At 38.2% G+C, this 18,082-nt stretch overlaps 1 long non-coding RNA gene across 1 annotated transcript; it reads left to right on the forward strand.

Annotated features, from left to right (window-relative positions):
• The first annotated feature begins 14,903 nt into the window (after window positions 1–14,903).
• On the forward strand, window positions 14,904–17,726 carry LOC146495133 (uncharacterized). The gene is made up of 2 exons (XR_014871650.1): window positions 14,904–17,412; window positions 17,450–17,726. It is a non-coding gene; the product is annotated as an uncharacterized LOC146495133 (long non-coding RNA).
• Window positions 17,727–18,082: the final 356 nt, after the last annotated feature.

Below are 18,082 nucleotides of genomic sequence, written 5' to 3' on the forward strand. Positions count from 1 at the left end.
TTTATTGCTTTTATTGACAACTTTTTGTCTACATGAGGTGCAGGAACAGTCTGTGGAGCAAGAGAAACCATACTTCTTACTCCTCTCAAAGGGAACAAGGTCGGATTTTACATCTTTTAGAAGCTTCTCAAACGTGATCATCAGCAGAGATCTCATTTCAACTGATTTAACTGATTTATTTATTCCATATCACTGGTTTATTTCCCAATTCTCTCACCCCCCCCAAATGAGATTGGGCACTAAGAGAAATCAGTCTGTAATCCTACAAAAAACAAAATCTGTGAAAAGAAAATGTTTTATTGTTCTTCTACTTCTTTTATCTGGAAATGTGCAACCTAATCCCGGTCCAGATTGCAAATGCTTAAGTACTCCTTGTGATTTTAAAACTTGAACAGGTCTTGGTATCACTCATATAAATGTCAGAAGTCTTCTTCCCAAACTTGATTTTGTGAAGATTTGGATGAAAGAGATACCGATATTCTTCTATTATCAGAAACCTGGCTTACAAAATCAATTACTGACAAAGACATTGCAATAACGGGCTATAATCTTTTCCGTTGCGACCGCCCCAGAAAGGGTGGCGGTGTTTCAATTTATGTAAAAAGCAAATTCCATGTTACTGTTGATTCATCGGTATCTGTTTGTAAACAGTTTGAACTTCTTGCACTCAAGCTCCAACTTTTCAAGGGCTATTTTATTACCATTGTGGGCTGTTATAGACCACCCTCGGCTAGTAGTGAGGCTTTAGTTTCACTAAGTGAAAAACTATCTACTTTAGATTTTAATGAAATTGTGCTGGCCGGAGATTTCAACTGGGACTGGTTGTCCTCTGCCTCAGACAGTTTTAAATCCATGTGTGATTCATATAATCTCACACAACTAATTTACAGCACAACTCGTCAAAATCTTAAATGCCTAGAAAAGTCATCACTTATTGATTTATTTTTAACTAATATCATGTATAAATATTCTCACACTGGGGTTTTCGCAAATGATATCAGTGGCCACTGTGTGGTAGCTGTAGTCAGACAATCGAAGCTCACAAAATCAAGGCCACAAATAGTTTTTAAATGAGATTTTAAGCATTTCTGTGAGCAAGCTTTCTTTCATGATTTATGGGACTATAACTGGAATAGAATCTACCTGATAACTGATCTTGAGCTGGCATGGAATTATTTTTATGACACTTTTATCAAAATTATAAATAAACATGCCCCCATGTGCAAATTTAGAGTAAAATGCAAAAACAACCCTTGGTTTTCTCCTCAGCTCTCCAGTCTACTCAAAAAAAGGGATGCTGCCTGGGCTAAGGCCAGAAAAACTAAATTGGCTGATTTTTAGACAGCTCAGAAACCGTTCAACTTCCTTAATTAAAAAGGCCAAATCAGAATTCTATCTTTCAAAAACTACTAAACATTTGAACAATCCTAAAAGATTCTGGAAAATAATAAAATCTTCTTATGGGGACATAAATACAAATGCGATGCCAACCTTTGTTGTAAAAGACTCCTGCACGTTAACAGAGAAATGTGCCATTCTAAACTGCTTTAATGAGCATTTTGTTTCTTCAGGATCTCTATTTGAATCTTTATATCCAGATTTAAAACAGCTTAATCAACAAGAGGCTCTCTCTGCAACCGCTCAAACTGAATCTGTGGTCCAAATCCATGAAAAGAATTGTAGGATTTCAAGTCTTGAAGCATCTTTGAAAGAAGAACAGGAATTGGTTGCAAAGATGACAGAGGAGTCCAAAGAAATGCAGGTGCTCAGAAATGAAATAGAAAAGTACAAACAAGCTGAAACGCTTAACTTGGAGGAAATTGGTGAAAAGAATTGTAGGATTTCAACTCTTGAAGCATCTTTGAAAGAAGAACAGCAATTGGTTGCAAAGATGACAGAGGAGTCCAAAGAAATCCAGGTGCTCAGAAATGAAATAGAAAAGTACCAACAAGCTGAAAAACTTGTTTTAATTGTGCCACTGAAAAAATGATGCAGGACAAGAAAGAAAAGGAGGTGGAATCTCTGGTTGTCCTTAAAATCAAAAATGAGCAGGAAAAACAAGAACTCAAGATGAAGCTAAGCAAGATGACTGAGAAAAAAAATGAAAACATTAAAGAACTGCAGAAACAAAATGAGCAGCTTCAGACTGAGATTCAGAACAATGAGAAGTACATTCATCGTAATGACTTCCTTGAAAGAAGGATAGACGAGCTTCTTACACTACCTGGGGAGGTGTACTGCCGTCAACAGAAAGTTAAAAGTGTGGAAGAAGAAAAAGAGAAACTACAGGCTGAACTTAAAAAGTGTCAAAGACAAAATGAGGAGTATAAAGCGGGAAAGCACTGCGCAATAGACGAGAAAAACAAACTGACAAAGAAAAATGATGAGCTGAAAGTACGTCTTAGGGAGAAGGAATGTAACAACATAACGTTGAGGAAAGAGTTAAAAGTCAAAGTCCTGGAATCTGAAAGTCAGATAAAGGAGCGGGCAAGGCAACGTTTTACTATCGACCGCCTGGAAAAATGCCTTAAGGTTAAAACTAAGCAAATAATTATATTTGAAAATGAGACGCAGGAATCTGGGAAGAAAATTTCATCCCAGGAAAATAAGATAGCCCGTCTGAAAACTGCTCTTAGCAAAGCAGAAAACGATCTGGAACTGGAGATAAAGAGAAGGGAAAATCTTAGGTCTGATAAAGTGCTCCTTTCTGAGACAAAGTTCTGCATTGAGAACGAACTCTATACAGCTAGAGACACTATAAAGACACTTCAGAATAAAATCAAAGAAAAGGCTCAAGAACTCCAAGAGACAAACGTAGACCTTGCCAATGCTAAGACCAGCTATAATGCTGTAAAGACTGAGCTGGACATTATCAAACTGCAGCAGGCAGAACTAAAGAAAGAACACGAGAAACAGCTTAGTTCTGCAAATGACAACCTCTTCACAGTGAAGTCAAAGTTGACGCAAACTGTGGAGGACAAAGAAGAGGTTGAGAAAGCTCTGACAAAGTCCAAACACACAGTATTTAAGCTTAAGCAAGTAATAGAAGAAGTGGAAACTGACATTGTCACGGCCTGGGGGATCAGCAAGGCGCTGATCATTATGCTCCTATCTCTCGCTCTCTCTTTGTTTCTCTTTCTCTCTCCTGTTTTGCCGGGGCGGAACTCATGGTGTGTTCACGCCCTCGGCCCACGCCTCCCTGCATTGGAAACACCTGGACCTCATCAAGACCAGTTGGTACTTAAGAGGGAAGAGGTCTGCTGTTCAGTGCTGGATCATTGTTAAATTCTTGTCAGTAACAAGTTCAAGCCAAGGTTTCTCGTGCCTGCGTGCTAGATATTAACGTGTGTATCTTTGTACCTAGATTTCCCGGACCCATCCCTTTGTTTCCTCAAGTGGTGTGTGGAAGGAGCGACTGGTCACTAGTGGAGAGAGAGGTCGTGTGGCGCGTATGTGTGATTCCCTTTTCCCTGGAGCCCTGCCCCCTCACGTCTTGTATATAGCACTATCCCCGCACAGCCTGCAAATACACTCGGAGAAGAAACTGTAAATAAACTTTCATTGTTAACTCCTGTGTGTGGATCCTCAAGTGCAACCCATGACAGACATTGGCATTCAATGACAAAAGAATGCAGTACGGAAAAAAGAAAATGACTATGTGCTGCAACAGCTGAAGGGACTTTATGACACGCTCGGCCACACTGTGCAAGTCGAGAAAAAAGCCTCCCCAGAGCAGCAAAGAAAGGATGGGGATGAAAAAATAGCCGTAAAAAGGTGAGATTTGACCTGGGCAATGTGGAATACTTTCCATCCAAAGACGACAATGAGCTGAAAGAACAACAGAAAGAAATGAGAGACCTTAAGGGCAAAATGGGTAACAAGCTTACCACATATGACAGTAAGCTAAGAGCAGTGTATGGCCTGCTACCTCCTATTTCCACTAGGGCCCGGTCTAAAACTGTAGACAACTCAAACAAGCAGTCTCAGTCTAGGAGCTCACTCAACCTCAAGTCCACTGTTACTCCCAAGCCAGAAGAAGAAAGGTTTCATCCCCATCCACCTCTGCTTCATCCCCATCCACCTGTACTTAATTCCCAGTCAACGCTACGTCAAATATACAATCCTGGTGCAAAAAGAAATCAAGCGCCAACCTTCTGCCAGATCCAAACACATCTAAAAAACCCTCCTACCAGTTCTCACACTGACTCCAAAGAAATAATCAGCTTTTAAACTGGTTAAAAAAAATATTATTATTTTTTTGTTTCCAAAGTCAAAATAAATCACAAAGAGACAATATTAGAAAAAAAGTTAAATACCCGCCCATCCTGAGGATCTATTACATCCGTAACCCAGGAGTGGCTGTATTTGTTGTAACATCATAAATGTAGGACAATAATGACATCTATGAATGTGTGAGAAAGTGACATGCATTTCATCTATGTCGCTTCATCACCCCCAACCGGTCACGGTAGATGGCCGCCCCTCACTGAGCCTGGTTCTACTGAAGGTTTTTCCTTCCCACTGTCGCCAAGTGCTTGCTCATAGGGGATCTTCGGATTGTTGGGTTTTCTCTGCATTATTGTAGGGATGTTACCTTGCAATATTATATTATATATTATAATATAATAAAGGTTTAAAATTGGCACAAATAAAATTGATGTGAACTGAATGTTTCTTTTGATGAGTAAAAATACAAAGTGATGGCAGTCCCCATAAAAAGGGAATTTTGGCTTCATTTTTGTACAGTGGCAAGAAGTGGAGTGGGGTTATTAAAATAGGCTGTTTTCAGCTATTTTAGTTAGTGAAACTTTAGTTACTGTGGACAAATACATACTATATATTTTAAAGTAAACACATTTTCAGTAATCTGCAGACGGCCGTTGGGGGAAAGCACGTGTTCGGTAGCTAATCCGTGTATTTACCCTGACTAAAGAAATCACTGTGCTGTGCTTGAATGTTGATTAAAGAATGCTGTAGTTCAGACATTAGTTCTGCTGCTCTGACTGTACTTAACTGAAATGACGTTAAGAGCTGTAGCTGAAGATAAGGCACTGAAATGGTTTATATTGCTAGCTAGCTAAGATGAGCAGTGTGAGGACTAGAGAAGTTTGGTTTACAAAACCTGTGCTGGCAAATGGTATGTGGACTGTAATTAATATTTCACTTTAATAATTCATTACACTACTGAGCACTCAAAATAATATAAGTAGAACATTTATAGATCACATGATTTGAGAGTTGTTTGTGAATAGTGATTGGATTTCCGGCTTTTTTTTAGAGAACCGGCTCCTTCGGCTTGGCTCACTAAAACGAGCCGGCTCTTTCTATTATTAACAACAATATAAAATTATGAACAAAAGGAATTACTAATGTTAAAAAAACAAACAAACATGTTTTTTTAAATATATGTTTATATATGTTAATATAAGTTATATATATAAGTGTTATGTTATATAAGTATATACGGCGGCCCTAGAGAAGCATGTACAAACTCCAAAAAGCACGTACAAATTCCAAAGCACATACAAACTCCAAAGCATGTACAAACTCCAAAACACATATATATTCAAATAATAATTTAAAAAAAAGTTCATTTCCGGTCTACCCAGCTTTCGGAGGACCCGGCCCACTTAGACCACGAAGGCGTCCTCAGGTGGACGCAGCCTCTGAATTTGGACACCCCCGCTGTGTCCGTCAATAATAACGGTGACATTTAACTTATTTTATTCGATAAATAAACATTGTAAAATTCAAGTTTTTTTGTATACATATATATATATATATATATATATATATATATATATATATGTATACCACTCTCTTCCCCCCCCCAACAGCCCTTTTGAATATCACCCTAATTCTGAGGTCTCAAGATTGGCAAGTATGTTAACTGCAGAGTTTTATAAATCATTTTCTAATCTCCTGGCTCCGTTCTTACTGCAGGTTTTCATAGAAAGTATAGATAATAAAACCCTCCCTCCTACTCTTACTCAAGGTCTCATAACACTTATTCCAAACCCAAACAAAGACTTACTTTTTATTGATAATTGGAGACCGATCTGTCTGCTCAATAATAACTATAAGATTATGGCTTTAGTACTTGCTAACAGAATTAAAGAGGTCTTGGACACAATTATCGATGAGACACAGTCAGGCTTTATGAGAAATAGACACATTTCTAATAACATTAGACTGGTTTTGGATCTACTTGATTACTTGGATTTGGTACCTGACAATAGCTTCATTCTCTTCCTGGAGTTTTATAAGGCTTTTGATACAACTGAACATCAATTTATTTTCCACTCTTTGGAAAAATATGCCTTTGGAGAATTTTTCTGTAAAGCTATCAAAACCATATACACGAATGGCACTAGCTCTATTAATATAATTAACGGCTAAGGATGTCTGATCTCACCATATTTGTTTTTACTTTGTACACAAATTCTTGCAACTAATATTTCAAACAGTATTGTACAAGGAATCACCATAGCTGATAAGGAGCTCATCATCAGCCAGCTAGCTGATGACGCCATACTCTTCTTGAAGAATCCTAATCAAATCCCTCTAGCCCTTAATGCGATTACCGATTTCTCTGAGGCCTCTGGTTTATGTCTAAATCTAAAAAAAATGTGAGTTGCTAGCAATTAAAGACTGCACTGCCAATGCTATCTGTAATATTTCTGTTAAAAAGAAGTCACATACCTAGGACTGTAAATATCTAAAGACCAAAAGTCAAGATGCTCTTCAAACTTCACTCCAATAATATAAAAAACCCAAAAAAGGTTCGACCAGTGGCTGCAAAGGGATATATCTGTGAAAGGTAGAGTGTTATTTACTAAAGCTGAAGGGATCTCCCAATTGACATATGCTGCTTTCTCCTTACATCTGGATAAGAAAATTAGTGAAGACATTGACCGCATGAGCTTTAATTTTATATGGAAAAACTGTACACATTATATTAAAAAATCTGTTGCGATGTATAACTACGAATAAGGTAGGGTTAACTTTTTAGACTTTTCTACGTTAAATAACACTTTCAAAATTAATTGGGCTAAACATTTTCCTAAAAATCCTTCCTCTATCTGGAATTTTATACCAGATCATATTTTCTCCCGTTTTGGTGGCTTTAATTTTATTTTAAATTGTAATTACAATGTTGAGAAACTCCCTGTAAAACTTTCATCCTTCCATAAGCAGGTGCTCTTAGCGTGGACCCTCATTTATAAACACAACTTCTCACCACACAAATCCGGTCGTTAAGTGATGACGTGACAAATCCTACTTCCGGGCCTAAAGTAGTCTGCGTTTAATATGGCTTTTGTGTTGTTAACATGTTAAATGTTATGTATTTTCTTCTATTTAATCTCAAAAAGCTCCTAAAACAGTCAGGGATTACTGTTGACCTCCCTCTGCTTTTATTACCGCTAAACATTTATTTAATGTGCATGTTTTAGGGTCCATTTCTTTACTTAACTCATTGGTATGCTCTCAGGTGCTGCAAAAGAGCAAGTCATAAGGACATTTCCAGAACAATCAGAACTTGCTCCCTCTTTGAGAAATCAAAATCATCTCTTTTCAGGGCCTCAGTAAGTAATAATTGTCTCAATTTATGTCACAGATTTATTCTCAAGGGCTCAGGGCAGCACGGTGGCACGGTGGTTAGCACTGTTGCCGCACAGCAATAAGGTTCTGAGTTCAATTCCAACATCAGGCCGGGGTCTTTCTGTGTGGAGTTTGCATGTTCTCCCCGTGTTTGCGTGGGTTCTCTCCGGGTACTCCGGCTTCCTCCCACCGTCCAAAGACATGCAGCTTGTGGGGATAGGTTAATTGGAAAATCTAAATTGCCACTAGGTATGAATGTGCGAGTGAATGTGAGTGCGAATGGTTGTCTGTCCCTGTGTGTTAGCCCTGAGACAGACTGGCGACCTGTCCAGGGTGTACCCCGCCTCTCGCCCTATGACAGCTGGGATAGGCTCCAGCGCCCCCCGCGACCCTGAAAAGGATAAGCGGAAGCGGATGGATGGATGGCTCAGGCGCAGACAAATAGATATGATCGATGACGAAGTGGCAGCTCCAGAACACTAAGTAGCATGGCAAGGCACATTTGACATGTTTATATTCGTGTAATTAAAGGCAAACAACTTTTTGAATGTTTCTTTCTAAATATTCTGTGTAATAATATTCTTTTTGTTTTCAGTATGCACATGGATGCTTTGGAAATGCATGGAAAACGAAGGAATGGATATTTGGACTGATGGGAATTAAAGAGAAAAGGCGAAGGCTCATGTTAAAACTTGCTGAAAAACGATCAAGGCACTAGTGATGGGATTTCCGGCTCTTTCGGCTCGACTCACTAAAAAGAGCCGGCTTTTCGGCTCCGAACCGGCTCTTCAGGTTGTTTTGTTGCTTTAATTAATTTATTACTAACAATAATATAAAATTTTGCACAAAATTAATTACTAATGTTAAAGAAAGTGGTTATATATATATATATATATATATATATATATATATATATATATATATATATATATATATATATATGCCGTGGCCCCTAGAGACAAAGCACATACAAACTCCAAAACACATTTCTAGCGTTAACTGAACTTCCAAAACAGAGCTACCTAGATCACTTAAATTACACAATTGAAAGCATATGTGTATTTATACACAAGCACTCATATATATTCAAATAATTTAAAAAAAATTCATTTACCTGTTACTACCACACACCAAATTTAGTCATTGGTACTTGCTGGCTTGTGTAGCCACTAGGGAACAAAAGCTCAACACTGCGCCTAGCATTCTGGAGCACTTCTGTTGTGTTTTGTATGTGTTTTGGAGTTTTTACGTGCTTCTGAGTTTGTACGTGCTTCGGGGTTTGTACGTGCTTCGGGGTATGTACGTGCTTCAGGGTTCGTACGTGTTTTGAAGTTTGTACGTGATTTATTCACTCCACATAAAATGTAATAAATAAATTATACAATACAAAAACCAACTATTCACAGTTCAACTTTTAACTAGTTAAATTTTCAGCTTTTTCCTTTTAAACATATTTAAAGTGTAACAACACAAAACACTGCAAACCACAACACAATTAAATATAAATTAAAATATGAAAACAAAAAGAACATGCATATTCTCTGTCATATGGGCTTGCATGAATAAACTTTCTGAATCCTTTATCATCCGCAACTGAAAATAGTTGTGGATGATTACTATACCTTTCTAATGTGACATTGTTGTCCCTGGCTCTCTTTCTCTCTCTTTTTCCCTCCCGCTCTGTTCCTGTGCTACTGCCAGTGTAACTACCGCCCCTCCCCGCTCTGCCCAGCGCAAAGCACAAGGCGCGTGCGGAGTGAAGTGGAAAAAAATTGTGAGAGAAGGGAAAAAAAAATCCACGGCTCGCGATAAGGAGCTGGCTCGTGTCGTTCACGTCAAAATTCCGTCTCTAAGAGCCATTTCGTTTGCGACCGACACATCACTACAAGGCACCACCTTGTTCTTCTGATCAGACAGCATGTTAAGTCAGGTAGTGCAATTATCAGTGATGAGTGGAGAGCCTACAAGAATGCCTACACTGTAAATCACAGCAGGTGATTTGTAGATCGTCAATCAGCAGTCATACACAACATATCGAAAGAGCTTGGATGACCATCAAAGGACATGTCCGTAGACTAAGAGGAAATCGTACTGTGAAGTTGCTGGAGGAACACCTCATGGTTCTTGAATGGTTATCTTGGCTTGGTTCACAACACCCTGATGGACAACTGGAACTTTTGTTCAAGGATGTACAAAAAATATTTCCAGTCTGAACCAGTCTGGCATGAACTTTTTTTTGGAGGGGGTGGCTTTTTGGTGTTTTAAATAACACATTTAATGTTACATGTGGTACTCTTACAATACATTGCCATTTTTGACAGTAGTTATATGTTATTTCAAGCACTGATTGTAATTTAGGTCCAAGTGTAATAAATGGTGACATACATGTAAGTCTCACTTTTGCCATTTATAAATGTTTATTAGTCATTAATTAATGATGTTGTGATTTACACTTTACAATAAGGCTCCCATTTGGCATTTATAAATGTTTATTACACACTAATAAATAATGCTATGCTTTACACTTTACCATAAGGCTCCCCTTTGGCATTTATTAATGTTTATTACTCATTAATAGGTGGTGTTATGCTTTACACTTTACAATAAGGCTCCCATTTGGCATATATAAATGTTTATTATTCGTTAATAAATGGTGTTATGCTTTACACTTTACCCTCAACTAATTCATAATAAACCATTAATAATGGTTTATGAAGCATTTACAGATTAATTAATAACATAGCTATAAACTATTTATTAGCCATCTATAAAGGGAGTCTTATTGTAAAGTGGTACCGAAATATGAAATAAAAAAACTATACAGAAATATAAGATATACAGTTATACAGAAATGTGAACTATGCAAGTTATAAACAGTTGTAGAATTAAAATGAAGGGAAGAAGCTGTTCCAGTACCTGGTGGTCTTAGTCCGGAGGCTCCTGTAGCGCCTCCCAGAGGGCAGGAGGGTGAAGAGTCCATATGATGGGTGACTGTGGTCTTTGATGATTTTCCCAGCCCTTTTCAGACACCGCTTCCTGTAGATGTCCTTTATGCCAAGAAGTCGTGCTCCGGCAATGCGCTGGGCAGTTTTCACAAACCTCTGCAACGCCTTCCGGTCCGAGGCAGAGCAGTTCCTGTACCAAACTGTTATGCAGTTGGTCAGGATGCTCTCGATGGTGCAGCGATAGAAGTTCACCGGGATGTCTGAGGACAGGTGGTTCTTCCTCAGAGTCCTCAAGAAGAAGAGGTGCTGGTGAGCCTTCTTGACCAGCTTGGAGCAGTTGGTCATCCAGATGAGATCCTCGGAGATGTGGACTCCCAGGAACTTGAAGCTGCTCACACGCTCCACAGCTGTCCCTGTAATTTAGATGGGTGGATGTGGGTCAGCATTCCTCCTATAGTCCACGATGAGCTCCTTGGTCTTCTCAGTGTTAAGCAGCAGGTTGTTTGTGTCGCACCACTCAGCTTCAGATTTCTTTTAATGTGAATATTTAAAACAAACTCATAAATATAAAGAGTCTGTGTGAAAATTGCTCAGTGGAAAAGTTCAACTAATTTCAATGTTTTTTTTGTGTGTGTTTTTAATGAACTTTATTGAACACACAATGAGTATACAACATACAAACAGATGAAGTATACAAAAGAACAGAACATGAACATACAAAACCAGGGGTAAAAAAAATAATTATGTAAATACACGCAAAAATTCACATATATGTATTGTTTTAAGAGCCTTTTTGTTGGTGGGGTCTGATATTGATTGTATGTACAATTCCACATCCTTATGAAGAAATATGGTGTTTCATTAACAAACTTACATTTATGGATAAAAAAAAATTCGACAAAAGTATTAACAAATTTATTATAAAAAAACATTTATCTTTCTTCCCGAGGAACTTAAAGAAACAGAATAAAACATTTTCCCATCGTAAAGAGAATTCCCTTAAAATATGGACAATAACAAACCTGCTAAATGTCCTGCAAGCTGTCTTCCAGTTGATATCTGGAATATATCGGTTCCAGTAAGATATTATATATGAGAGAGACACAATATCTTCTTGGAATAAACTACGTATTCTCTTATTGCTGTGACCAAGTTCCTGTGAAAAGCACATTTTTCCCACTGTTGACTCAGCTGGATCAGGGAGAGTGGATGAGGTAGATATTGAGCTATGAGTGTTTTTATACAACATTAAAGTACCTGAGGGTGTGGCACCAAGCACCTCTGAGAATTCCCGAACACTGACTGGAAAATTATATAGTGCAAGAAATTTGTTGTAAGTAGTTGTCTCTCTTTATTAACCAGCTGAGCCACCAATAGGATCCCATTTTGGACCCAAGTTTCCAGGAAAAGTGATTTATTTTTAAATAAAATATCTCTGTTGTTCCAGATGAGGTATCCGGTTGTTAAGTCTGACGTCACTTGCCGTGTCTGGGCCTAAACTCCGCTGCAGGTCCATATATCAAACGATCACTATGGCATTACTGAGAGTTGAAAAACTGTCTAAAGTCTTTCATCTTTACTAAAATGATCAGCGTTCTGCTCTACCAGGTGTAACAATTGAGTTTAACATCCAGGCATCCATGAAAACGGAATTTATGTCATTTAATGGAGTTAGAAGTTAGCAGGAAGTTAGCTCGCTAGCTTCTATCTAAATACAATATAGCACGTCCTGACTGCGAGGTTTTGGAAACAAATTCAAACGTACAGCTCTGTTATCACTTCCAACATAAATGAAGACAGAAAACTAAACAGCAGTGACGTTTGTAGGGTTACTGAAGTTTGGCTAGCTGGTATATAATGATGTGCTATGTGACCGCTAGCGACACAGCTATGTTAGCATAATATAAACAAGCTAACTTTTTTTCCACTCGATAAAAGTTAACGTGAGTGTTCTCAGTAGTCAGGAACAAATGTAATCGCATGGCAGGATGCTGTAAAAGGAACAAACTTCAGCCAGGAGAACAACTGAGATAATCCATCCACAATACGAGGTTAGTCATTCATATACTGCTGCATGGGCTGGGCTGTAGTTACATCCTAAGGTTTTAAAAACTGAGCTTAATTGATAAGATAATCACAAAATTCATGAAGACAATAATAATGAAAAGGGGTTAATGCTCCCTCTTGCATTGATAACATAGAAATATTTTTGTTATATTTACTACATGCACTACATTATCATGCATTATACATACTACATATATTGGTCTTTCTTCACCACGGAAATCATTTTCATCTTATGGTGGCAAACGGAGTATCTAAGCTTCTTCTTTACCAGGTGTTTCTTCTGCAGCCATTTAATGAGCCTCAGTGCCTTATATTTCATTTGTTTTTCTTCTATTGGGGTACGCACTCATTCCCAAGGACATTTTGGTAGAAAAAAAATAGTAATTTATTTCACGGTCACCCCGAAACACCGTAAAATCTAGTGCAACTCGGTTCAGAGTTAAAGAACTTAATATGCCATATAAAACAAGCCCTATAACCAAAAATAGTCCCACACAAAAAAAGAGGATTTTCTTACCTGTTATAGTGTCTCCGACTCTGTTATGAAGATCTACCCACTAGTGATGGGTCGTTCGCGAACGAAATGGCTCTTAGAGCCGGCTCTTTGAAGTGAACGACGCGAGCCGGCTCCTTATTGGGAGCCGTGAGGTTTTTTTTGTTTTTTTTTCTCTTTCTCTCACCCTCTCTCTCGCCCTTTTTTCCGCTAAACTCCGCACGCGCGGCCTGTACCTTGCGCTGGGCAGAGGGGGGAGGGGCGTAAGTTACACTTGCAGTAGCACAGGACCAGAGCCAGAGAGAAAGAGAGCGAGGGACAACAACGTCACATTAGAAAGGTATAGTAATCATCCACTATTTTCAGTTGCAGATGATAAAGGATTCAGAAATCATGCAGGCCCATATGACAGAGAATGTGCATCTTCTTTTTGTTTTAATATTTTAATATATATTTAATTGTGTTGTGGTTTGCAGTGTTTTGTGTTGTTTCACGTTAAATTTATTTAAAAGGAAAAAGCTGAAAATTTAAATAGTTAAAAGTTTAAAATGTAAATAGTTGTTCTTTGTATTATATGATTTATTTATTACATTTTATGTGGAGTGAATAAATAAAGTATATTTATGGTGGCCCTTGGAGACAAAGCACGTACAAACTCCAAAACACGTAAAAACTCCAAAACGCGTAAAAACTCAGACGCACTTACAAACCCCGAAGCATGTACAAACTCCAAAACACGTAAAAACTCAGAAGCACGTACAAACTCCAAAACACGTAAAAACTCAGAAGCACGTACAAACTCCAAAACACGTAAAAACTAAGAAGCACGTACAAACTCAGAATCACATACAAAAGACAACAGAAGTGCTCCAGGATGCTAGGGTGCAGTGTTGAGCTTTTGTTACCTAGTGGCTACACAAGCCAGGAAGTATCAACAACCGGATTTGGTGTGTGGTAATAACAGGTAAATGAATTTTATTTTTAAATTATTTGAATAAATATGAGTGCTTGGCTATAAATACACAAACAATACACACATGCTTTCAATTGTGTAATTTAAGTGATCTGGGTAGCTCTGTTTTGGAAGTTCAGTTAACGCTAGAAATGTGTTTTGGAGTTTGTACGTGCTTTTTGGAGTTTGTATATGCTTTAGAGTTTGTACGTGCTTTGTCTCTAGGGGCCATATATAAACATATATAAATAAAACCACTTTTTTTTACATTAGTAATTCCTTTTCTGCATAATTTTATATTATTGTTAATGATTAAATAATTAAAGCAACAAAACAACCTGAAGAGCCGGTTCGGAGCCGAAAGAGCCGGCTCTTTTTAGTGAGCCGAGCTGAAAGAGCCGGATCTCTAAAAAGAGCCGGAAATCCCATCACTACTACCCACTGGATGATTCATGGTTTAAAAAAAAATGTTCTGGCGCCAAAGGGAGGGGAAACAAACTTAATCCAAACACAGAGGAGCTCATATAAACATCCAATCACAGTTAATCTTATTAAGGAAAGTCCCTCCTATCAGAGCGCGTCCACCAGCTGAAGGTCAAGGGGCACGAACAGACACTGAAATCGCTCGTGGAAGTTGCTGCGCCGTGGATGGAGCAGAAGATAAAACTTTGTGTGCCTCTGCGACCTACACAGTCAGCACACGTTCGAAGAGATACAAAAAGCAGAGACTGGATGGGCTAGATTGCACTAAGCTAACGGCGTCAGCAGTTAAACATGACGGTGAGTAACGTTGTAATGCTAGCTACCTGTCTACCGAGCCATTTGGCTGCTGGCTAATTAACTATGGAACGCCAGGACTGCCATAATGAATTAATTAAATACACCATTAAATAATTAATTAAATGTGTCAATAATTAATTAAAATGGGAAATAATTAATTAAATAAATAGTTATGACACATGTAATTAATTAATTATTGACACATTTAATTAATTATTTATGTATTTCACATTTTAATTAATTATTGACACATTTAATTAATTATTGACACATTTAATTAATTATTTATTGACACATTTAATTAATTATTTATGTATTTCACATTTTAATTAATTATTGACACATTTAATTAATTATTTAATGATATATTTATTTATTTCATTTTGGCAGTCCTGGCGCCTGGCTCTCATCATGAAATAATTTTATCTGTCAACCTCACCCATCAAACGCAGGGGGCGGGGTTAACGCTGATCGACTCAAAACCATTGCTTTGGCCTGGTGGCCATTGTTTTTAGCACGCAACAACCAGCATGTGGAAACTAACAGAACTGAACTTTGAAAAACCCTGTTTGTGTGTCACCAAATACAGTTTTAATATTTTTTTAGCCGAGAATGTAGTGGTTTAATCTTCATGTGTCTGGTCGGTTTCTCAAGATACAGCCTCTTTGCAAAAGTGCTTCGATGATTTCGGAGATGTCTGCCCAGTCTCACGGCAAAGCGGGGGATAGACCCGCTCGCCTCGCAAGCAATCGAGCTGTTATTACCACCGACAAAGCGCAGGCCCCGGTACACAGCTGTAATAATCCCCGCTGACACGGACTTATTTTACTGAGGTTATATTTATCAGGGTTTTATTTCCTGATGTTCGTATGTGTCCTACGTGTTTCAGTCGCCAATTCTGAATTATAACTAACATTAAAAACATGTTTAAGGAGGAGAGAGAGCAAATAAATTCGATTAACAGCTGATCTTTGGGTTTTTGTTCAGTAATCAGCGTGACCTGTGTATAAACACATAAAAGAGATAACGTTGGTGTTTCCTCATGTAGTAACTGCTGGCTTTAACTGTACAAAGGTTGTTCGAAACTATGACACACATACAGACTTCATGATGTTCGGCTAATATTTTTATTGTGAATATTAATCATGAGGGTAAACTGACCTGTACACCACAGAGCGAGGTCAGCATATCCACGATATCTTCAGCTCTCTGAGTTAACACAGAGTTTCCCAGCTGACTAATCTAACGGTCATCTACGAATAATTCACGGGTCATATCAATATGATTTTACAGAAAAGCATCCTTAATACTGCCAACTATTCCAGAGACGTGAAAATCTACAGCATAAAGAACAAAAAATATAGCAGTCTAACACAACACTGTAACAGAGATGAACCGTCAGTTTGTCGCAGATCAAAGTGGAATGAAAGCGATTGGTTGAACAGGTGTTCGTGATCTGTGTTTTCTGCATTTTCATCAGCGTAAGAGACTCAGCAGTTATAACAGTTATACATTTAATAAATTACCAAATGAACGCAAGAAACGAGCAAACCTGTTCCGACAATTTGAGTTTGTGTTCCCTCAGCTGCAGACTGTTTAAATGTTCGAGAGGAAGATTAGATATAAAGCAAACGTCAAACATAGACTCAGTCTGCGTTCACATTTGATATGAGGCCAGGACGGATAATGGCTGTGTCCTGTTTTAAGATCATACATGTAAAATTGTTGTCTGACCTCCGTCGATCCAGCCGCTCAGAGTTAACTGAAGTTAACCTGGATAAATTATAGTTAAGGAGTATCACAGATGACCACGTGAGCTGTGTGACTGTTCACTACTACACTGAAATCAGTAGCTATTACTGAAATACACGTGCTATTTCATAAACTATGATATAAAGTCCTACTAACATGTTTAGTTTTAAAGGACACCTTCCTGCCTTTAGTCTAATTCATTAGCAGTATTAGTTTTCTTCTAACATCCAGAAGTCTGCACCATGTGTTTCATAGTTTGTAACAAACCTTTGACAGTTAAACATAACATGACCGAAAAAGCAAAAAAAATAAATAAATGAATAAAAAGAGAGAGAGAGAGAAAAAAAATCACACAAATTATATGTTAACCTCATTTATTTTTAGTTAAATAAACTCTAAAAATTCTAACAGATCGCTGGTGCCTAGAATACAGTTGAATAACTATTAAAAAACAGATGATATAATATTTCTGTCCAGGTTGCAGTCTGCATTATGAACATGTAGTTGGAAACTCTGCTCCTCTCGGTGGAAATGCGCCTTCTCTTTCCTCTTTGTATAAAAACATTTTAAAAGTCAGTTTAATCTCAAAATTTACTGTTAAATCCAAAACACACCAGATAAAGAAAAGCGAATGGTTCAGTCTAACACATGTGCCAGTGAACCATTAAACGTCTGTAAAACTGTGCAGTTCTGAAACGTAACTTTAACCTCAGCCAAACCGATTTGCTCAGTTGTAAATAAAACAGCGAAGTAAACGTGACCCGACAGACAGAACCTGAGTGAATTAAGTCCAGCGTTTAACACTGAGAGCTAAAACTCAGGTGAGGTTTCAACGCTGTGCCGGTGATTGGACATCAGCCGCTGATAGGACATCAGCCACGGATAAAGTGGGTTCGCCTATAAAGTGCTCTGTTGGGAAACAAGCTCCAGCAGCTCTGCGCTCGGGAAAAACTATATTTACTTATCTTGTGCAGAAAAATGTGCTGAGGTTGCGTAATATCGAGCACCGGCTGCCCAGTTAAACTGTGACTATCACCAGGTAACGTGGGCGTGTTTCTTGAATTAGCAGCAGGTGTTAAACAGCTGACAGGTGAGGAGGAGGATGCATGCAGGTAAACTGAGGGCCTGTTGAGCTGATCGCTGGTTTCGTGAGAAAAATGTCAGCTCGTTCTTTATGTTACAGAAGCACAGAGACACAAGACCAGGTGGAAAGAACAATTGTTCGGTGAAAATGAGAATCTGCGAATGCAACACGTGGAACACGGAGAGTGGAATATGTAAACAAACCGGTTAACGTAACCCCCTCGGTGCACTCTGCATGCTGACTGTTAGCAGAGCTACTGAAATCTCTGAAAACATCTGAGCACCTTTGCAAACATGTTCTATGTTGACAACCTGACCCGACATGTGAAGATTACAGCGCGACATTCGCGGCTAAAACACTGTTAAAAGTGTAGATGGTGACAGAAAAACGGGGTATTTTAAAACTAC

The sequence above is a fragment of the Neolamprologus multifasciatus genome, chromosome 20 (genome assembly GCF_963576455.1).
Source record: "Neolamprologus multifasciatus chromosome 20, fNeoMul1.2, whole genome shotgun sequence".
Classification (NCBI taxonomy): Eukaryota; Metazoa; Chordata; class Actinopteri; order Cichliformes; family Cichlidae; genus Neolamprologus; species Neolamprologus multifasciatus.